Source organism: Mesocricetus auratus, unplaced genomic scaffold (genome assembly GCF_017639785.1).
Source record: "Mesocricetus auratus isolate SY011 unplaced genomic scaffold, BCM_Maur_2.0 Super-Scaffold_6731, whole genome shotgun sequence".
Taxonomy (NCBI): domain Eukaryota; kingdom Metazoa; phylum Chordata; class Mammalia; order Rodentia; family Cricetidae; genus Mesocricetus; species Mesocricetus auratus.
Window position 1 is genome coordinate 699,236 of NW_024429185.1, and position 23,756 is coordinate 722,991.

Consider the following 23,756-nt stretch of genomic DNA (forward strand, 5'->3'; position numbering starts at 1 on the left):
TTCCATTGCTGTAAGGTGTCGAAGATCTTTTTTTTTAATAGTGTAATTTATATTTCAAAATCGCCAAAAGGTCATATTTTAAATGTTTTACCCAAAAATTGTAATTGCATGGTGGTAATGGATTTGGCAACTCGCCTAACTGAGTCATCATACATTGTAAATATATATCAAAATACTGTGTTATACCACATAAATACATATGATTATTTGTTAATTTATAATATACTTCTGAAAACTTTAATTTGTCTGATTAAGAAGAACCATTTCAGCATATTCTTTCTTGGCTAGACCCCAGTATCAAACCACAGTTAAATGAACTCTTTCAAGATATGATTAGATTTCACATGCTTTGGTCGCAAGTCATACAGAAGTGGGCTGGGTTAAGGTTAGGGTTAGGGTTAGGGTTAGGGTTAGGGTTAGGGTTAGGGTAGGATTAGGGTTAGGGTTAGGTTCATCAGACCAATCAGAATGCTTGCATCAGGCAAGTACTTAATTCAATAAATTCACTGAGGTTTTTTCAGTTATCTAGTTGTAAATTGGGCTGAGTGCTGGGCAAGCTCTTGAGAATAGACCTTGGAAGCAACACATATGAAATTCTTCTTGTATCAAAACATGCTGTGAAGATAGCATGCAGTTGGAAGTCTCTGTTTCCTCTGCCTGGGCCTGGGTTTCTGAAGTAATCCAGGTGGATGAAGATTTTACAAGTTCATTGGGGCTTGTGGTTTCTTCAGTGTTGTGGAGTCGCTAGAAGCCACTGGAGATTATTAAATCTGTGAGAAATTTGCCTCAGCAACAAAAAGATAAAAAAGAATAAAGGAAGAAAGAAACACATTTTAACTTAAAAATCTAATCTGGCCCTGAAAAACTGGCTGCAGAGTACTTAGGACATGGTATTATGTTGTCTCATAAGTCCTTTGAGGTATACTTCCTGTCCTGCTATAGTCCCCACAGAGAGAGTACAATGCCAAAGTCTACTGCTTTAAAGGACATCCACCCATCATGGCCCTAGACAAAAACATGCTGCTTTTTGGATTTTGTTGAATAAGGGAGAGGGTTTTAGAATATCCCTTCCAAATGCAGGACTTTCTGCCCATTATCTGTTTGGTCATTGTTCAAAGTGCATTTTACAGAGCAAATACAGAATGTCTTCCCTAAAGGTAACAGATGCTCCCAGTTTCCTGCACACTTCCAGTTTGCCCCCACCCACCTTGTGTTGTTCCTGGTAGCTTCCTTGTCACCCTCATAAAAGTCTCAATATGAGCCACAAGTGGCACGGCCACTATTTACAGGTGAATATTGGCCCTCTCCACTTCTCATCTGTCAGGCACTTGTCTGTGCTGGCTGGAGTCGCACCTCCTGTCATGGTCCATGAAATAGATGTTTCTGTGTACTTTCTGTCTGGGCACCTGCGGAGTCAGTTTGCTATCTCCCTGTGGTCTTTGCTCCTAGTTATCCCCATCCCAAGTTAGAGCTAATGTCTTATGAGAAACAAAGTTTTAGAGCTAGGTAACATTTGGGTAATGTGGGAAAGTAGGCTTCTCTGTAGAACATAAGTAGAAGCAAACATTATCTTCAGGTTACCTTTTGCAAATGTAGTGACCAGTCCCCCATTTTAGCAGCCATTACAGGCTAACATGTGCTCCCCTGTCCTTGTTGCTCCTGTCCTGGTCACCAAGAGGTCAGATGCCTTCCTCGTGGCAAGGAGCCAATCAGAAGTTAGCTGGCGGGGCTGTGCTTTACAGCTCTGGGTGTGCTTTACTGACAAGTGCACAACAGTGAGGTACAGAACATAGCAACCGCCCTGGGAGGGCCTATGGGCCATAACAACCAGTTGACCAATCAACACAGGGCAGGTCACCCAAACGTGGAAGCGCACCAATCCTGAGACTGTTTCATACCCCTAGACACTCCCCTTATGCTGACCTTTAAGGTTCCTGCCTCGAGGTTGCTTGGGGTCTTTCTCCAGCCATCCGCCATGGTGGCGGGGTGAAGGGCCCATTAGCTCAGTAAACATCTACAAAAAAAAGACTCTTTGCTTTTGCATTGAAATGGGCCTCTTGCTGATTTTGGGGTTCAGAATTTGGGCACAACACAAACTGTGACATTGCAACAGTCATTCACATCTATGTACTACAATGAGTGTCACAGAGAATTTCAAAGCAGCCCCCAGCAATAATGTCATTCTGAGTAAACAGCAGTCATTCTATTGTTTTTCTTACCATATGTGCAGTCTCAGATGAAAGAAAAAGTCAGTTAAGGAGGCTGAAATGGCCTGAGAGTTTTCCCAAGGAGATTGCATGGGAACACACACCAAATTAGCACATTCATCTTAGATAAGAGTGCGCTATTAGCTTCTCCCATCTGCCTCCTTCCCCTGCCATCATCTCTATGTATTTAGAAGTAGAGTGATGGCAGGCAGCCATGTTTGACCACCATGTAATCCTAAGCAAACACTAACGGTCAGTGTTTGTGCTGGATGCCTTTAGTTGCAGGAGAGGTTTACACAGGCCATGGTAAGGCAAGAAGAGTTTGCTGTGAGATTTACCATTGCCCAGAGGCTAGTTCCCTCTGTCAGCCTCCCCTTATGTAAGTGGTCTCAATCACCGCCCTCTTGAGCTTATGTAAAATGTGCAGACCCTTCCAGCTTTGCTTTCCTTACAGCTCACTCTTGTGTCATTATTTCATGATAGCATCCTATTCTTTTTACCATGTTAATTCAAATAACTAGAAAAGGGCATCAGATGGATCCCACATGTCAACACTATTGTGGCTTCAACGTGGAACAGCTGTCCTTGGTTCAGATTCATTACTGCTTTCTACAGCCCAGTCTAAGTTGAGCATCACTTTTCCATTCACTGGGGGGAGAAAGATGGATCCTGCAGTACAAATGAACAGTCTCTGCATTTGAAACGAGGGAATCGTCCTCAAATTGTGAGACTCGATCTGCCCACATGGGGCAGTCTTTTTTCTTTTGTGTTCACTTCTCACTCATTCAGTTCACTTCCATGAGAATGCCCTTGCTCTTTCCACTGTAATTTATGTTGAACCAGGTGGTCATTCACTCTTACTTTCAGCTGCATAGAAAAGTATTTGCTATGTCTCTCTTTAATTGTCAGTTTGATTCCATCCTCCACAGATTGCATTTAAATTAGCTATACCTCATGACTGATGCAAACACAATGGGAACCTATCTGGCCTATGAGAAACAGGTGTGTCTCTCACACCCTTCCCCATCCCTGATTACATTCTGTTCCTAGTCACTTGGCCAGATCAGGGTTTTCATGCTTCTCCATTCAGTTAAAATGAATACGCAAGAAAAATATATTCTAAGTTTACATTTCCACAATATGAGTAATTTTGGGGGGATTTTCGAGATAGGGTTTCTCTGTATTGTTTTGGAGGCTGTCCTGGAAATTGCTCTGTAGACCAGGCTGGAATCTAACTCACAGAGATCCGCCTGCCTCTGCCTCTCGAGTGCTGGGATGAAAGGCGTGCGCCATCAACGCCCAGCTTATATGAGTAATTTTTTTAAAACTCTAGCAACCTCTGTGCCCTGGCTGAACTTTGTGATTGGCCTGGAACCTTGAGGTTTGGGGAATGTTCCCAAGTCCTTGAGGACTGAGGTCTGGGAATTATTTTCAAGCCCTTGGGGACCACCAGAGGAATATGTTTAAGTGTAGCTGTTCACATCCAAGGATAGGACAGCTTAGTAATTTTCCAACTATTGGGGGGCTAACTGTTGGGGCTCTTCACATCTATGAAAACTTAATACCTGATCGATCCTTCCCTATGTACGGGTCCCTAGAAGCTGTAAATAGTGTGACCCTACCCCTACCCAGGCTCCAACTTTTATATTAGCCACTTTGTTACACTATAAATATCTGAGAGAAACCACACAGAAGAAAAACTCATTTTGGTCCAAGAGGTGGTCAGTTGGTGTTGTGCATTTAGGAAGAAGTTTGTGACAGCAGGAACATGTAGCAAAGGAAAGTTACTCACTTAGTGGCTGGCCAGGAATCTGATAAGAAAATAGGAATGGTTTAGGGATATACAGAGATATATTCCCAAGTACTTACTCCCAGTAGCCTACCTCCTCTACCTTGCATCCAGAACATGCCAAGACAGCACAGCCAGCTGGAGGCCACACCCAATATGAGAGGGCAGAAACTCAAACTCATTCAATCGCAGGGTCAGAGGCTGGCACCAACAAGAGCCAGACGAAACCACTGCTCTCCTTGGAATTTGGACAAGGACTCAGCTCAAGGCAGCAAAGCCTATGGCTTCACTAGGTAATAGATAGATGAAGAATAACAGAGAAACTGTGGTTGTCTTTGTGAGGAACACAATGGCAAAAGCCAGAAACAGAGCCAGTTTGTCTAGGGGAGAAGAACAGAATGGGAGAGAAGGAAATGGAGAGAATGCAAAGGCAAAAATGAGAGAGAGAAAGCAAATGAGAAACAGGAGGGGGAGAGACTGTGGGCTCAAGGGAGCACTCTGACTCCAGACCATGACTTTATGCTCTTATAAGGCTTAGCCAATGATACATTCCACAGAAGCCACAGTGGCACCTATTCTTTCTGGTAATTTTCCCTTCCTGCCATGGCTTAGACCAGACATATGCTGAATAGGACATATAACATCCTTCATATGAAAGGCCACTGGTGACAGGGATGGTTTCACACTCCAAGAGCCTGAGCTAATGATGGAGAGGTAGCCAGCAGACATTGTAAACATATGAACTTTGCCTGCTCACTGCACAAAAGTCCAGTTCTCACTTTTTCTTGAGGTTACAAAACAGTGTCAAGTTAACTGTTAAGACAATATTCAAGTATTGAATCAGCCCACCCACAGTGTTTTTCCAAACAAAACAAAAGCAAAAAAGGAGAAAGTTTTGTTTTGGCTTGGACAATGTTAGAAGAAAGGGAATAAGGAAGTTAAGAAAGAAAGTAGGGACGGAGTAAAGAGAGCAAGGAAGTAAGGAAGGAAGAAGCCAGGGAAGGTGCCAGAAGTGGAGATGCATCAATAAAAATATCTGACTTCCTTGTTAAAAAGCTGTGATATTCTGGCTGGAGAGACAGCTTAGAGGTTGACAGCACTGGCAGCTCTTACAGAGGACACAGGTTTGAGTTGCAGCAGTCACATGACAGCTCACAAGCATCTGCAACTCTAGTTATTGGAGATCTGACACCCTCTACTGGTTTCCACTGGCACTGTATACACGTGGTACACATACACACAAGCAGGGAAGCACTCATACACATAAGAGAAAAATAATAGCATGGGACTGATCCGGACCCCCCAAATGTGAGAGTCAATGAGGAGGCCTGGGCAACCTATGGGGTCCTGAGCAGTGGATCAGTGTTTATCCCTGGAACACAAACAGACATCGTGTGTCCATAGCACAAAGAGGGATGCTTGCTCAGCCTGGACTCTTAGAGGAGTGCCTGGACCCTGCCATGAGTGAAATGACAGACTCTAGATATCCCCTATGTGGAAGGAATTGGCAATAGGGTGGGAGGATGGGGGGATGGGGGTGCGGGAGGAAGGGAGGGAGAGGGAACTGGGATTGACATGTAAAACAAGCTATTTAAAATTAAAATAAAAAATTTTTAAAAAGGAAAATACAGCTCTTTTTTTTAAATTTTATTTTCCAGTTTAAATTTAGATAAGAATCAAGGTTGCTTCACAAGTCAGTTCCAGGTCCCTCTCCCATTCCCTCCCTTCCTCCCGTGCTCTCCCCCCCCCCCCCCGTTATCCCCTCATTTCTCCAGGGAGGGTGAGGCCCTCCGTGGGGGTGTCCATAGTGTGTCATTTCATATAGGGCAGGGCCTAGACCCTTCCCCAAGAGTTCAGGGTGAGAGTGCACCTCACATTGTTCTATTGGAGTCCAAAGTCCGTGTGTATACTTGGGATGGGTACTGATCTGCTGCCCAAGGCTCAATAGTTTCCCTAGGCCTCTTCACTGACACCCGGATTCAGGGGGTCTTGATCAGTCCCATGCTGGATTCCCAGGCTGATGCCTGGCATTCAAGAGTTAACCTTTGTCTGGTCAGCTGTTTCTGGGGGTTAAACCAGCCCAGTCTTAATCCCTTTGATCATCAGTCCTCCCTCTCTGTTACTGGCTTTCTTGAGTTCAGCTCAGTACTTAACCAAGGGAGTCTGCCTCTTCTTCGATCAGCCACTAAATAAAGTTTCTGTTTCCCAGACTCTCTGGCCATAGGATTGTCGGCTGGCACTCCCCAGATCTATGAGATAGATAGATCCATATATGAGAGAGTACATGCCATGTTTCTCTTTTTGTGACTGGGTTACCTCACTCAGGATGGTTTCTTCTAGTGTCGTCCATTTGCCTGCGAATCTCATGATTCCATTATTTTTTTCTGCTGAATAGTACTCCATTGTGTAGATGTACCACATTTTCCCTATCCACTCTTCAGGTGAGGGACATCTAGGTTGCTTCCACATTCTGGCAATTACAAATAAAGCTGCTATGAACATAGTGGAACAGACATCTTTGTTGTATGAATGGGCATCTTTTGGATATATGCCTAAGAGTGGAGTTGCTGGGTCTTGTGGTAGGTTTATTCCCATTTTTCTGAGGAATCTCCACACTGATTTCCAAAGTGGCTGAACCAGTTGGCACTCCCACCAGCAATGGAGGAGTGTCCCCCTTTCACCACATCCTCTCCAGCATAAATTGTCATTGGTGTTTTTGATTTTAGCCATTCTGACAGGGGTGAGATGGTATCTCAGAGTTGTTTTGATTTGCATTTCCCGGATGGCTAAGGATGTTGAGCACTTTCTCAAGTGCCTCTCAGCCATTTTAGACTCCTCTATTGAAAACTCTCTATTTAGTTCTGCAGCCCACTTTTTAATAGGGTCCTTTGGTGTTTTGGAGACTTGCTTCTTGAGTTCTTTGTAAATTTTGGAGATCAACCCTCTGTCAGATGTGGGATTAGTGAATATTTTTTCCCATTCTGTGGGCTGCCTTTTTGTCTTGCTGACTGTGTCCTTTGCCTTACAGAAGCTTCTCAGTTTCAGTAGGTACCATTTATTAATTGTTGATCTCACTGTCTGTGCTACTGGTGTTATGTTCAGGAAGCTGTCTCCTGTACCAATTCGTTCAAGGGTACCAACCACTTTCTCTTCTAAGAGGTTCAGTGTGGCTGGATTTATGTTGAGGTCTTTGATCCATTTGGACTTAAGTTTTGTGCATGGCGATAGACATGGATCGATCTGCATTCTTCTACATGCCAGTCTCCAATTATGCCAGCACCATTTGTTGAAGATGCTTTCTTTATTCCATTGTATATTTTTAGCTTCTTTGTCAAAGATCAGACGTTCGTACGTGTGTGGGTTAATACCCGGGTTTTCAATTCGATTCCATTGGTCTACCTGTCTGTTTTTGTGCCAATACCAAGCTGTTTTCAGGACTATAGCTCTATAATAGAGCTTGAGGTCAGGGATGGTGATGCCTCCGGACGTTGCCTTGTTGAACAGGGTTGTTTTGGCTATCCTGGGTCTTTTGTTTTTCCATACAAAATTGATTATTGTTCTTTCAAGGTCTGTGAAGAACTGTGCTGGGATTTTAATGGGGATTGCATTGAATCTGTAGATTGCTTTTGGCAGGATTGCCATTTTTACTACATTGATCCTACCTATCCAAGAGCATGGGAGATCTTTCCATTTTCTGAGGGCTTCTTTAATTTCTTTCTTTAAAGATTCAAAGTTCTTACGATACAGGTCTTTCACTTGTTTGGTTAGCGTTACCCCAAGGTATTTTATGTTGTTTGTGGCAATTGTAAAGGGTGATGTTTCTCTGATTTCTCTTTCAGCCCTTTTATCATCTGTATATAGTAGGGCTACTGATTTTCTTGAGTTGATCTTGTAGCCTGCCACTTTGCTGAAGGTGTTAATCAGCTGTAAGAGTTCCCTGGTAGAGTTCTTTGGGTAATTGATGTAAACTATCATATCGTCTGCAAACAGTGAAAGTTTGACCTCTTCCTTCCCAATTTGTATCCCCTTGATCCCCCTTTGTTGTCGTATGGCAATAGCTAGAACTTCAAGTACCATGTTGAAAAGGTATGGAGAGAGTGGACAGCCTTGTTTTGTTCCTGATTTTAGAGGAATTGCGTTGAGTTTCTGTCCATTTAGTTTGATGTTGGCTGTTGGTTTACTGTATATAGCTTTTGAAAATACAGCTCTTTAAGATACTAAAAAGAGAAATGCTCATCACTTTAGTTTAGTGATCTTTGGTGCACTACTTTTATAAATAAAAAATACTACCACCATCCAGCAGTATAACATTTGAAAAAGCACCTAACTAACACCCTTGGGCCTCTGCTTTCTCTTCTCACAAGTGCTGGGATTACAGATCTGTGCCACCGTGACCAGTTTGTATTGGTACTGGAGATAGAACTCTGGACTTCACAAACAGGCTACTTCCATTAAGGTGGCTGAAGAGATGGCTCGACAATTAAGAGCACTTGCTGCTCCTTCCAGCCAAACTGAGTTCAGTTGCCGGCACCCACTTCAGATGGTTTACAGTCACCTGTAACTCCCCAAAGTCACTGGCACACATATGACATACACTTACACAGATCATGGACATACACATAAATAAAGCAAATCCTTTTTAAAGGCTTCCATTAAAACTAAAAACAGAATGTTATCAACTAGATACTGTTTTATTAGTAAAACAAAACAATTTTACTCTTAAAAAATAATAATTAAAAAGCATAAACTTAGACAACACTGAACTTAAATAACCTTTGTATTGCATTTTAAACTGATGGTCTAGGGAGAAGCAGTACATTTGTTTACTTGGAAACAGCAGCAAGATCCGAAACCCCAGAGTCTTTAAGAGAAATGACTATAACCCCAAACAAAAGCCCCTCCCCTGTCTCCCACTCTCCCTCTTTCTGCAGGAAAAGCCTATATGCCTGAGGCTGCAGGGTGACTTATCAGAGGCACAACTCCAGAAACTGCCAAGTCTTCATCAGAACTTTCTCCAAATTCCACAGGCTTTGGCTATAGCTTCTGTAGACTGGAGCCACCCTTGAAACTAATTTGCATAAAGCTTTTGACCTTGTTCACTGAAGAAAATTGAGAAGACAAATGAGGGTCAAAGCAAGCTTATTAAAATGTTGTGTTGCTCTACAGCATGAGAGTCACTTCCAGTGACTTCAGTTTTTTGTGAGAGAAGCTCCATCTTGGGGCCCTGGGGAAAGAAGTCAAGTCTGTGAGGTGCACGCCAAGAGAGCAGGCTTAGAACCCACGATGACACAACCTAGCATCATCTTCATCCAAGTGCATTTCCCTTTAAGCAGCCATCCTGGATAGGCCGGGCCCCCAAAGACCTACAATGAAGAATTGACAGTGACAATCACCCTGAATTTGAGCCCAGCACTATCAGTGGGGACTGTGGATGTGACAGAGTAGAGTGTCAATCAAGGTGCCACCATGGATCATTGAAGGTCAACACTGCAGAAAATTCTAGACGTCTATAGAACATACCTTGGGGTCCTTTCCACCCTCCAGGTTAATCCTCACAACCCCATTGCTCATCTCCAGCATTGGCTGTTCTGGGATCCTTTACCCTCCCACAGAGCTTCTGGACTGCTCCACTGTTGGGAGCCCACAGCAGAGCCCAGGTACTTGTAAGATGACTCAGGGCAGGGTGTTGCCAGCAACTGCACAATTGACCACCTCCCACCTCCCTGCTGCAGGGAACACAGCAACCAGCTTGGAGTCAGAAAGGTACTGGTATCTGAAGAATCTGACAGTGAAGCCAAGCAAGTGTAGAGCTGTTTGGAACCTAGCACACATGACCTCTGTATTCTAAGTCAAATGAAAATGACTCCTTTTCTGTAAGGTAAAGCCCTGACTAGATGAGCTTCTGTCATCTCCTCAGGCCCCCCAAGGACTCAGAATAGATCCTGTTCAACAAGACACTTAAATATGAGACTCGGACTTTCGATTCTGAAGCAACTGTTCTCAACTTTTCCAGGGTTCACTGGGACCCAACACACTGAAAAACAGTGGGGTTTTTTTGTTGTTTTGTTTGTTTGTTTGTTTTCGAGACAGGGTTTCTCTGTAGCTTTGGAGTTTGTCCTGAAACTTTCTCTGTAGACCAGGCTGGCCTTGAACTCATAGAGATCCACCTGCCTCAGCCTCCTGAGTGCTGGGACTAAAGGCGTGCAGCACCAACACTGGGCTAACAGTGGGTTTTGTTTTGTTTTGTTTTTCTATAGGAAAATCAAGCCTCCACCCTACTTTACCCCACTCCCTGCCCTGGAAGAGTCTTCATTCCCCCTCTACACTGTTCTTTTGGTGGAGGGAAGTCCAGCCTTATGAAGGGTTCATTTTGATTATCACTGAAACATTCCTGATTCATGTGTTAATTTTTACATCTCCTTGATACTTCAAAGAAGTTTGCCAGATGTTCTCAATATGTATGCATTTGATAGCTTCTTTTTAGGCATGCTCAGTTCTTTCTGTTGCTAGAGGGTCTCTCTTTACATGAAGATTCCACACTTCTCTACAGACATGTCAGAGTTAATCAAATCAGAGTCAAAGAGCAATTTGGGGACTGCAATAGAAAAGGCCTCTTAATTACAAAGTCTTGCCAGCAGATCCCTGGATTATATTGTGCTCAGGGCTAAATGAAGTGCTGGTCAAGGAAGGCAGGAAAGTCCTGTCATTGCTGTTCACAAGAAAGCCCAGAAAGGAGAGGAAGATGGAGGAGATAAAGAGAGCAAAGCTTCATTAAACTGGGTAGGTAAAACGTCCAGCAGAAGCAGGCTACCATGCACCGTTGAGGCAGTCAGGAAGAGCAGTGTCCCCTCTTTCAATAAAAAGAACAAATGTCACCAGAACAGTGAAATCATTAAGTCTTGGACTTGCAAACATCCTCCAGAAACCAACTGGAGACGCTGAGACAGGTGGAGTTCCTGGTTGGGCTTTCACACCACGGCTGAGCTTCCTATGGTGGAACATGCAGCTTCCCTCTCCTACTGCAGGCATGTTTCTATTGTGGGATAAAGGGTAGCACTGTTAAAGGTGGCTGGCCTTCTAGCTGCTCTCAAGGACACAATATCTTTACTGTTGGGCTGCTTTGCTGCTCCTTTCTTTCCCTGTCAGAGATGTAGAGGACCAGCCCATTGGCAGACAAAGGGCATTAGAGAATGTAGGGAGAGATCTATGTACCAGTAGCCCTGCCACGCCTGTTTGGGTGTGTTCACGGGTACGTAGAATGTACAGGGAATAAAAAGAGCTAAGGGGAGGAGACTTTCTCTTTGGATTCCAGTTGCGGCCTGGAGAGCAGCAGACCTTTGGTTCTCAGCTTTCTTGGCTTCTCACGTAAGTGATTTCTGTCTCAATAAACTATCATAGGGCATCCCTATTTTGTGTGTCTTAATATGTCAGCATTATCTGGTGTAACTAATAGAGTCTCTGTGTGTTATTTGGGGTTGACATGGCACTGGGACCAAGCTGATGGGAAGAATGCACATTATAAGAGGATGCTTTGAGACAAGCATGCATAGTGCTAAAATGACACTACTAATATAATAAGCACTATAGTTGGACTTTACTTAAGGTGTATTTTTTGAGTCTCAGAAGATTTGTCATGGAAGTGAAAAGAAAACAGCCCATCGAATGAAAGCAGATGTGGCAAGTATAGAAGAGAAAAAGAACTCTCAGCAGACTGAAGACCCTCGTGCCCTAATAACAGAATGGCGGACAGCTAGGTGCGGTGGGTGGCACGTGTCACAAGGCACAGGCGGGAAGACTGCAAAGCTGAAGCCAGTCAAAGCTATGCGTCACACCGTGTTACGAAGGAGAGAAGCAAAGAAGGGAACCTGCAAAGAAAGCAAAGGGCAGTCAGCTTTAGAACAGGCAAAGTGACAGAATACCAGAATTGACAGTACTCAATGAGCGCGCATGAAGACAAACCTCACCAGCAGCCAGGGAAGGAAGGCCAGGAGATACCACTCCACATTGTCTCAACAAGAAGACGTTTGCAAGTGTCGGCAGGGATGTGCAGAACTGGAAACCTCACAAATCTCATGGGAAAGTAGAGGGTACAGTCGCATCGACAGCTTGGCAGTCCCTCAGAATGTCAAACATAGAACCATCACATGATCCAGAAAGTCTACTTCTAAATATTTGTCTAACTAAGGAAAATGAACCCGGGTCTTGGACATGAATGCGTAGAGCAATGTAATTCATAACAGCCACAAGGTGGAAATGACCCAAATATTCACCAGTTGATGAATGGATAATTGATACATTTTAAGACTTCCAGACAAAGTGGCAAATTAGAAGCTACATCTGTGTGACCAAGTGATAAAAAAGAATTAGGATAATAAATAGATTCTATTCCTGCAAAAAAGAAAGAAGTGAATAAAATACGAAAAAAACCTAGGTGGAAATTTCTGTATCAGCTAAGGTCTAGCCGCACCATCTGTTCGCCACAGGCTAACATCAACTGTAGCTCCCAGGGGACTGATCTTACAGATACCATGAAAGACAGTCAGGCTGTCCAAACTGCAGAGATGCAAGCAGGGACTGTGTGCTGGCTGTTGATGTCAACTTGACACAGGAACCTCAGTTGAGAAAATGCCTCCATAATCACAGGCTTCAGGCAAGCCTGTAGGATATTTTCCTCATTAGTGATTGACATGGGAGGACACAGTCCATTGTGGGTAATCCTATCCCTAGTCTGGTGTTCTGGGTTCCATAAGAAAACAGGCTGAACAAGCCATGAGGAACAAGCCAGTTAGCAGCACTCCTCCATGGCCTCTGCATCAGTTCCTGGCTCCAGGTTCCTGCCCTTTTTGAGTTCCTGCCCTGACTCCTCCAGTGATGAACAGCAAAATAGAAATATAAGCCCAATTAACACTTTCCTCCCCAACGTGTTTTTAGTCATGGTGTGTCAGCACAGCATTAGTAACCCTGTCTAAGACAGACTATGTGCAGTGTGTGTAGAGATATAGAGTACAGAAGCCTGTGGAGACTGAAGCAAAAATGTACCATAAGAAACTAAAGTTATTCTCAGTGTGTGGCCAGGAGGTATTTTCCAGAGAAGGCAACACAAACCCCAGCATTACATGACTGAAGTACACAGGATATGGGAAATATGACGCAGAACTTGGCACGGTATCCTGAGGGACATAAGAAAGTGACCTCTCAGCAACAAAGGTTAACACGAGCAGGACATCCTCCACACCTCAGTCACAGAAAGGACTGCACACACGAGGACTGCTCCCCAAGCACCAGAAGCAAGGGTGGAGTTTGCAGGCAGGGAGCTCAGGTCAGAGTGTCTGAGCAAAAAAGTCACAGAAGTAGAACACACTGCCTTAACTTGACTGATCTGTTGTTGAGAACAGCAGGATAGGTCTCCCTAGGAAGACTTGCAAACAGTAATCCAGGAAGTGGGAAGGTGGTTCAGCAGCTTAGAGCAGTGACTGCTCTTACACTGGATTCAATTCCCAGGCGATGGCTCCCATCAATCTGCAGCTCCAGTCCAGGGCATCTGATGTCTTCTCTCCTCCATTGACACTGGACTCATGTGGTGTGTAGTGCTAGTATATAACTTGCACACACATAAAGTGATATTGCATTTTTCTGTAAAGTATGCACATCCTGAAAATTTCAAATCATACATGGGAAACTTAACAGTAACACAAGAATGTTACTTAGTTATTCTACTATATTGTTAGGTAATCACGATTTTTTGAAACTCTTTAAAAGCTCAGTACAGATACAACTTTTATTTTAGCATTTTCTACCTGTAATTAATTGAGTCCACAAATGTGGAACCCATAAATATGTACTGCTAGTTGTGCTATCTATAGTTCTAATGATATGAAATGTCAAAATTCAGCAAGTCTATGAGGACAAAAATTAAGTCAGTATCTTCTATGAGCTAAAATAAGTTCTGTCTCTCTTAAATTTTTTAAAAATACAAAACATGAAAGACAGACATGTGCACACATTGACTCCCAAACTTGCCTGCACCTGGACTTCACCAGGGAGTGCCCTAGTACCCTAAGATTAAGCCAGAGTTGAGTGAGAGGTTAAAGGTTTCCAAATACATCTCATACATGGCAGAGTTTGGGAACCACTGGTCTAGACTGACTGGTATAGACATTATGAGTCAGCTGACCAGAAACAAGCTTGTGGCTTGGTTAGTTTTAAGGTGCTGCAGGTGACTCTGAGCAGCAGTATCTGAGAAGCCTGGAAAGAGAAAGGAAAAGCCATTCCACAGCCCTTTTCCCACCACTCCCACAGGGCTGCACCAGTGAAGTGTGGGGGACTTTGTTCCCCTTGGGGAAGCAGGCCTGCGGAAGGGGCTTAATGGTCGTTCTACTCCTGGGATGTTATGGATTGCAGTGTGGACTGAGACCTGTGAGCGAATTGCCCTAGACTGTGGAGCAATATCTGTGTTATTGTCTCTTGTTCAGTGTGACTGAAGAAGCTTGAGCAGCTAGCATGGATGGAAGAAATGAGTCAGGGCATGGCACCCGTACCATCATCGCAGAGACTGGAGAAAATGCAGGCCCTTAAAATGAAAGACCCCTACCCAGGACCCCCTAGGAAAAGAAAAGCAAGGCCAGGCCATTGCCTAATGAAAGAAACCCAGACCAGGTGTCTCATCCTCAAAACAGGATGTCTGTGATCACTATAGCAGTCATGGGACCCGGATAATAATTGCTGAAGCGTGCTGGGAACTTTCATATGACAATACTAGAAAACCTAGTCCTTGGCAACTACCCTGGCCCCCAATTGTGTCTGATCACTATAGCAATCATGGGACCCAGATAATAATTGCTGAAGCGTGCTGGGAACTTTCATATGACAATACCAGGACACCTAGTCCTTGGCAACTACCCTTGCCCCCAGTTGTGTCTATGATCACCATAGTAGTCATGGGACCAGGATAATAATTGCTGAAGTATGCCTGGGTCTTTCATAAAGTAATACCAGGAAACTTAGTCCGTGGGAACTACCCCTGCCCCCAAGATGAGCCAATGAAATGCCTGTTACTTATGTAACCATTGAAACTCTATAAATATTGTACTCCCTGAAAGCCCGGTATGCTCTGCACCTGAGTTGCAGTAGCATCCGCAGGCGCCTGTGTACTCAATAAATCACCTCTTGCATTTGCAGCCAGTGGTCTGGCCCCGGTTCTTGGGCCCGGCGCTTTGATGCCGAGGTTTTTCAAAAACTCTGACCAAACTGCTCAGCTGGCCACCAGGAAAGCCCTTTCCACCTCTGGCTACTTGGTATGTGAGACAACAGCTTTCCATCCTGACCTGAGTTAACACAGAGGTATCTGAGGGAGTTCAACCTTAGACCTAAGTGAGGATGGGCGGTGCAAATGGATTCGAAGATCAGGAAGGAGTGTGTGGGAGAAGGGGCAAGGGGAAAATGAGACACGTTGTGATTAAATTGTAATCGTAAAAATGAAAATAAAAGGTTATCATCAAAGGAAAGAAGAAGAGAAAGTGATTGTGAGATGGGACAAATTGCTAATGGGGTTGCCAGGGTCACAGCCTATGCTCTGACACTCCTACGGGCTGGGCCCTTCCTTTCATCTTTAATAAGCTAATTAAAAAGTTAAATCAACAGAGGAAAGTAGAAAATGTGGCCACATTGGGAAAGGAGACAAAGAGATCTAGTGATGCTCCCCAGCCTAAAACCTAGTCCATCTTCAGGGTTCCAAGATGAAGTTTTAGGTTGAATAGAGGGCTGTAGTCATATGCATAGTAAAGCATCGTAGTCAGGGTGTGGTCCAGCTCCTCACTGCTTCTGCTTGAGTCTCTCCTCCAAGAGACAAGTTGTAAATCCCTCCCTGAGACTTGCTCCCTTCTGACTGGCTCAGGATTTAGCATTATTCTTCTCCCACCAGGAGGTTCCTGGAGGTATTCCAATTTCTTGGGATCCATCAATTCAGTATTCCCATTACCAGAAGAGAGAAACACAAGTGTCTTTTACCATGTCATGTCTATCTGGCTGGTTATTAATAGGACACAGTGTAAGGCAGAAAGGCTCCTCAAGTGAGTGGGTCAACACAGTTTTGGAACAGTGCACTTGTCACAGAAGAAAGCAAGAGAAATCCAGAGCAGCCTTCTCTTGGGAAGCAACCAGTATGAAAGGAAGGTAAAGCTGTGCTTTACAGCGACCCTCACAGCCATGATTGCTCTGCCCAGATCTCAGAACCCAAAAAACCCGGTGCCGATGAGACGACTCACCAAATGCAAGGACAAGGATTTCTTTTTTTATTTTTAAATTTAAATTTAAATTAGAAACAAGGTTGCTTCACATGTCAATCCCAGGTCCCTCTCTCCCTTCCCCTCCCCTCCTCCCATGCCCTCTGACCAATGCCCCTAATTATCCCCTCCTTTCCCCAGGGAGGGTGAGGCCCTCCATGGGGGTGCCCATAGTCTGTCACTTCATTCAGGGCAGGGCCTAGACCCTCCCCCAAGAGTCCAGGGTGAGAGTGCATCTCTCATTGTGGGATGGGAGTCCAAAGTCCATTTGTATGCCAGGGATAAATACTGATCTACTACCCAAGGCCCCATAGATTGCCTAGGCCTCCTCACTGACACCCACAGTCAGGGGTTCTTGATCAGTCCCATGCTGGATTCCCAGGCATCAGTCTGGGATTCAAGAGCTTGTTCAGGTCAGCTATTTCTGGGGGTTAAACCAGCCCAGTCTTAACCCCTGACAAAGGTTTCCTGATTGATTCAAAGATTCCAGGTGCAGCAAGGACTTCACTCATTCAGGAACAAATGGAATGCCTACTTCTTACTGAGGGGTACTTTTGTTTGTTTATTTTTTTTTTTTACTTTTTTTGTTTTCTGAGACAGGGTTTCTCTGTGGCTTTGGAGGCTGTCATGGAACTCGATGGGATTAAGGGCGTGCGCCACCACTGCCCAGTGAGGGGTGCTTTTATGAGGGAAAATTGATGATACTTGAACTTCTCCGAAAGAAACCAATCTGTCAACGCACACATGAAATATGGCAGCAGCCATGTCTTAGATCCAAGGTACACCCACCATTGTCTGTCTACCGCCATCACATGTGGCAAATGCCTCCCAAATTTCCTGCTCTGCTAGTACTTCACCATAGCTTCCTTTGCTTACAATACTCTGAAATGTCCTAGTGGGTGTTTACCAGACACTGATACATACCTGTAACAACTGTAGATCATCTCCAAACACCAACACATATATCTATCCCATGGTATGTAATTAAAAATTCCCCAGTGGCGCTTTGTGGACAAAGTCAGGTATTTAGGAAGAGAAGAATACAGATTATCTAGAATGAGATAGGGCTCAAAGGTCAGGCTCATGTGTCAATTATAATGCACCTATTTCCCCCACTTACCAGTTGTGTGACAACAGTGCCTGTCTTCAGCCCTCAGGACCTCACCATCCCCCATTCATAAGCAGAGCTGACTCCTTCATGGTAAGATGCTGCTTGCTCACTCACACCCATTCCAAACCCTGTTCTCACTTTCCAGCTTTATAATCTTTTGTTCCCTGTCATGGTTCACATCTGGGGCCTCACACACTCCAGGAAATGCTAGGCCACTGAGCCTCATACCTATCTTTGTCTTTCTTACCCAGATTAAAACTGTAGAAAACTCAGCATCCTGTTCCCAAAGTCTGATATCAGCAGCACTCTGCAGTCATTTGTGGCAAAGCCATTTCCTTCTTGATAAGGGAAGCTGTGGATTCTACCTCCCTAGAGGAAGGGCATCTACAGGCAGTGGTCATATGTCCTCCCCTCACTGCCCAGCTTGCCAGGTCACGGTTGAGAATGCACTCAGTGTATTTGGATGGATATATTCAAAATCACACCTTCCTAAGTTTATCTTCAGTGGCCTTTAAATAAATACAAAGGCCTGAAAGCAATCCCTGTAGTGGGTTTTGGAGAGGGTGGTGGGAAGAGCCACAAGAAAGCAATTGTTGGGAGAGCAGAAAATAATGAGAGGGAAGGGAGTTTGACAGGTACAATTGCTAAGAGGGAAAACAAAACAATTTTCCCAACATGCCACAGCACAACACATGTGAAGAAGAAAAGGCATGGATGACTTTAGATTTTGAAGCTTTTGTTGTTAATTTCAAACCCAGACACTCTCTTACCTGCCGTAAACCAGCAAAAGCAGAGGAAAAAGATTTCTTCCCTTGCCCCTCAGAATCAAACCATCTCCTCTAGTTGGGCAAGGGCTGCTGAAAACACATGTGGATAGTCCCTTCTTATGCTTCCCTGCTAGGAAAGAGGTATTGCCCCACCTACCCCTTGGAGCCCAAGATTTGTACAGAACATTGACAGACAGAGGACCAACCTACCTAGTGCAAGATGTGTCACTGCTGAACTGTGAGCTGGTTTATCGCGGAAGGAATGAGCATGGTCCCTCACAATTTATAAAGTGTTTTTGAATGAGCAGTCTCCTTATTGAGCAAGGACAATACAGATGTGGCTTTTGTTGCTGTTGTTGTTGTTTGTGTTGATAACTTGGGGTCTTTCCTGTGGTCACCGCCGATTAGCAAACACCTTAGTATTAAATGACAATATTTTCCCCAGGCTGCCATTATGACATCTGAACTCCCAGACTTCAAAAAGGAGAGAAACAGTGCGAAGGCTCTTTATCCAAGGTTCCTGACAAGCCTGTAGCTACTACAGTGGAAGTCACGTGTGCAGCTAAGTGCTGCAAGATGAGAATGACTAGTTAGCTTCAGATACCTGATTCCTGCAGCTTTTTTTGAAACCCTTCTGTTTGAATTTAAATGACTGCAGTAGGTGTATATCATTGTGCACAATCCATTTGTATTTTTATGCGGAGTTTTCATAGTAACTACCTAGACATTTGAGGGGTATAGAACAAACCAATGGATCTCTGGGATCTTCAAGCCTCAGAACTACCCACGGCAGAGTATGTTACCATTTTCAAACAACATTTTAATGACTTGCTTTCAAAAACTCTGATGGTCTGTCAATTGAAATTAAAAAGAGCCTATGAAGGCCTGTGTGCCACTCTTCCAACAAGCTGTCCTGCCAACCTTAGACCTGCAGTCCATGTTGGCACTAAGTGGGTAGCAGGCAGCCAGGAGACCAGGCAGCCAGGAGACCAGGGAGGCATCCAGTAAGACATATGGAGTAGCATTAGTAGATGAACAGTCCACAAGGACACAGAATTCCAGACAAAAGGAATAGCAAGGAAAAAGGAAAAAGCAGCTGAGCAAAGAGCCTGATGCCTAGCAGTGGGGGAAAGATGGCATTTTACTATACGTACAAGTAACGGTGATATTTTAATAGACATACACAAAACTCAAATCACACATTAAACCCCACACACTTGTACTGAGAAACTTCAACACCCCACTCTCATCACTGGACAGGAATACCAGACAGAAATTTAACAAAGAAACAAAGGAACTAACAGATGTTATGATCCAATTGGGTTTAACAGAACATTCCATAAAAACACAAAAGAATATATCTGCATCTCAATCGACCCATACATGGCCATAAAGCAAACATCAACAGATAACAAAAAAATTGTTGTGGGGACAACAGACCTTGGCCAGAGACCCACTTCCCCATCAGCCTGGGACCAGGCAGCTGTAAGACAATATTTACTAAAAACATGTTTACTAAAAACAATACAATGCCCAGGGCAATAAGTTCCTGAAGAGGGCTTGCCCACAGGAACACCCTGACCTCGACCTTTTCCAAAGACTAACCACCTCTTTCTAGCCACCCATCACCGCCTCTGGTGTCAGGGTATATAATAACCAGCCAGAGGAGGAATAAAAGAGCACCTTCTTGAGGAGCCTTCTGGTCTCTGTGTCATCAATACAGGCTGAGCTGCAGGTGCGGCAAATTGGAATAACTCTCTGTATCTTATCAGACGACCATGGCTTATAATTATAATTCATCAACAACACAAATTGCAGAAACCCTACAAACTCATGGAAATTGAACAATGCTCTACTGCATCACTCCTGGGTCAAGGATTAAATCGAGAAAGAAACCAAAGACTTCCTAGAATTCAATGAAAATGAAGGCACAGCATACCCAAATACTCTGAAAGCAGTGCTAAGAGCCAAGTTCATAGCATAGCACTGAGTGCCCACATGAAGAAACTGGAGAATAGCCATACTAGAGAATTAACAGCACAGCTGAAAGCTCTAGAACCAAAAGAAGCAAACTCACCTAGGGGAGGAGGAAATAAGTTGAGGGCTGACATCAATAAAGTAGAAACAAAGAAAACAATACAAAGAATTAATGAAACACAGAGTTGGTTCATTGAGAAAATCAACAATATAGACAAACCTTTACCAGTCAAACCAAAAGGCAGAGAGAGAACATGCAAATTAACAAAATCAAAAATAAAAAGGGGCTCATAACGACAAACACTGGGGAAATACAGAGAATCATCATGTGATACTATGAAAACCTGTACTCCTCAAAATTGGAAAATTTAAAGGAAACAAGACAGTTTTTTTGGATAGAAACCACTTACCAAAATTGAATCAAGAACAGATAAGCAATTTAAATAAACCTATGATTCCCAATGAAATAGAGGCAGTCACCAAAAGTTGCCCAACCAAAAAAAGCTCAGGGCCAGATGGTTTCAGTGCAGAATCTTACCAGAAATTCAAAGAAGAGCTCATGCCAATACTCCTCAAATTGTTCCACATGATAGAAGAAGACAGATCATTGCCAAACTCTGTTTATTTGGTTACAATTGCCTTGGTACTCAAGCCACACAAAGACATAAATAAGATATTTTTATTTACAAGGTATGTATTCACTCATCTATGGATTTTAGACATGAATCACGGGGGTGCCAGCATGTAATCCCACTGCCAGAGAGTCTGGGAAACAGAACCTTCATCCAGTGACTGATGGAAGCAGAAGCAAACACAGCTAAATACTGAACTGAACTCCTGGAATCCAGTCACAGAAAGGGAGAACTGATGAGCAAAGGAGTTAAGACTGGGCTGGTTTAACCCACATTAACAGTTGACCTGAATAAGGGGGAGCTTTTGGACCCCAGATTGATGACTGTGTGGAAAGCATGGGACTGACCCAGACCCCCTGAATGTGGGTGTTAGTGAGGAAGCCTAGGCAATCTATGGGGTCTTGGATAGTATTTATCCCTGGTGTACAAATAGACTTTGAGTGCCTATCCCACAATGAAGGATACTCTCTCAGCTTGGACTCTTGGGGGAGGGCCTAGGCCATGCTTTGGATGAAATGACAGGCTCTGAAGATCCACCACGGAGGGCCTCACCCTCCCTGGGGATCAGAGTGGAGATTGGGTGGGGGACTGGGAGACCTGGTGGGGGAGGGTGGGGAAAGAGGGGAGGGAGAGGAAGCTGGGATTGACATGTGAAACAAGCTTGTTTCTAACTTAAATAAAAATAAAAAATTTAAAAGATATTCTTATTTATTTTAGCTATGTAGTCATGTTGATTATATATGTATTTGTATTTAATATTAGTTTTTAATTTTAGTATTACTATGAGAAAAATGAACTAGGACCAAGTAAACTGTTCATGGACACTGTGGACACTATGGTGGACACTGGAGACAGTGGGGGCACTGAGGACACTGGGATGGGACACTGGGAGGACAGTGTGGTGGCACCCTCACTGGAGTAGACACTAGGCACACTGCGGTGGTCACTGGGGACAGTGGGGTTGACACTGGGGACAGTGGGGTTGACACTGGAGAAGGTGGGGTTGACACTGGAGAAGGTGGGGTGGACCCAGGGGTCAATGGGTAGACACTGAGGACAGTTGGAGGACATGGATGGTACAGTGGAGTTGACATTGAGAGACAGTAGGGTGGACACTGGGGACAGTGGTGTGGACACTGGGGAAATTTGCGTGGACAATGGGGACAGTGGATTTGACACTGGAGACAGTGGGGTTGACACTGGGGACAGTGGGGTTGACACTGGGGACAGTGTGGTTGACACTGGGGACAGTGGGGTTGACACTGGAAAAGGTGGGGTGAACCCAGGGGTCAATGGGTGGACACTGGAGACAGTTGGGGGACACGGATTGTACAATGGAGTCAACACTGAGGGACAATAGGGTGGACACTGGGGACAGTGGTGTGGACAGAGGGACAGTAGTGTGGACACTGGGGAAATTTGTGTGGACAATGGAGACAGTGGATTTGACACTGGGAACAGTGAGGTGGGACATTGGGGACAGTGCAGTGGACATATGGGACAGTGGATTTGACACTGGGAGCAGTGGTTTGGGACACTAGGGGGACAGTTGGTAGAACACTGGGGAGGCTTCGGTGGACACAGGGGATAGTGGTGTGGATAATGGGGGACAGTGCATTGGGACACTGGGGACAGTGGTGTAGACAATGGGTTGGACAATGGGGACAGTGGGGTGGACACTGGTGACACTTGGTTCTACACTGGGGACAGTAGGGCGGACACAAGGAACAGTGGGTTGGGACACTGAGGGACAGTGGGGTGGGGATACAGGGGACAGTAGGTTGGGACAATGGGGAGAGTGGTGTGGACACTAAGGACAGCGGTGTGAACACTAAGGACAGCGGTGTGGACACTAAGGACAGCGGTGTGGACACTAAGGACAGCGGTGTGGACACTAAGGACAGTAGTGTGGACACTAAGGACAGTGGTTGGACACTAAGGACAATGGTTGGACACTAAGTACAGTGGTGTGGACACTAAGGACAGTGGGGTGGACACTAAGGACAGTGGGGTGGACACTAAGGACAGTGGTTGGACACTAAGGACAATGGTTGGACACTAAGGACAGTGGTGTGGACACTAAGGACAGCAGTGTGGACACTAAGGACAGCAGTGTGGACACTAAGGACAGTGGTTGGACACTAAGGACAGTGGTGTGGACACTAAGGACAGTGGTTGGACACTAAGGACAGCGGTGTGGACACTAAGGACAGTGGTGTGGACACTAAGGACAGTGGTTGGACACTAAGGACAGCGGTGTGGACACTAAGGACAGTGGTGTGGACACTAAGGACAGTGGTTGGACACTAAGGACAGTGGTTGGACACTAAGGACAGTGGTTGGACACTAAGGACAGTGGTTGGACACTAAGGACAGTGGTTGAACACTAAGGACAGTGGGGTGGACACTAAGGACAGTGGGGTGGACACTAAGGACAGTGGTGTGGACACTAAGGACAGTGGTTGGACACTAAGGACAGTGGTGTGGACACTAAGGACAGCAGTGTGGACACTAAGGACAGTGGTGTGGACACTAAGGACAGTGGTTGGACACTAAGGACAGCGGTGTGGACACTAAGGACAGTGGTTGGACACTAAGGACAGTGGTGTGGACACTAAGGACAGTGGTTGGACACTAAGGACAGCGGTGTGGACACTAAGGACAGTGGTGTGGACACTAAGGACAGTGGTTGGACACTAAGGACAGTGGTGTGGACACTAAGGACAGTGGTGTGGACACTAAGGACAGTGGTGTGGACACTAGGGACAGTGGGGAGAACACTGAAGAAAATGGTATGGACACTGGGCACAGTGGGGTGGATACTGGGGCAGTTCTGTGACACTGTGCATGGGAGTATCTGCTGTGACACTGTGCATGTGAGTGCTGTGACACTCTGCATGTGAGTGCGTTGACACTGTGAATCTGAGTGCTGTGAAACTGCGCATGTCAGTGCTGTGACACTGTGCGTGTGAGTGCTGTGATGCCACAGACT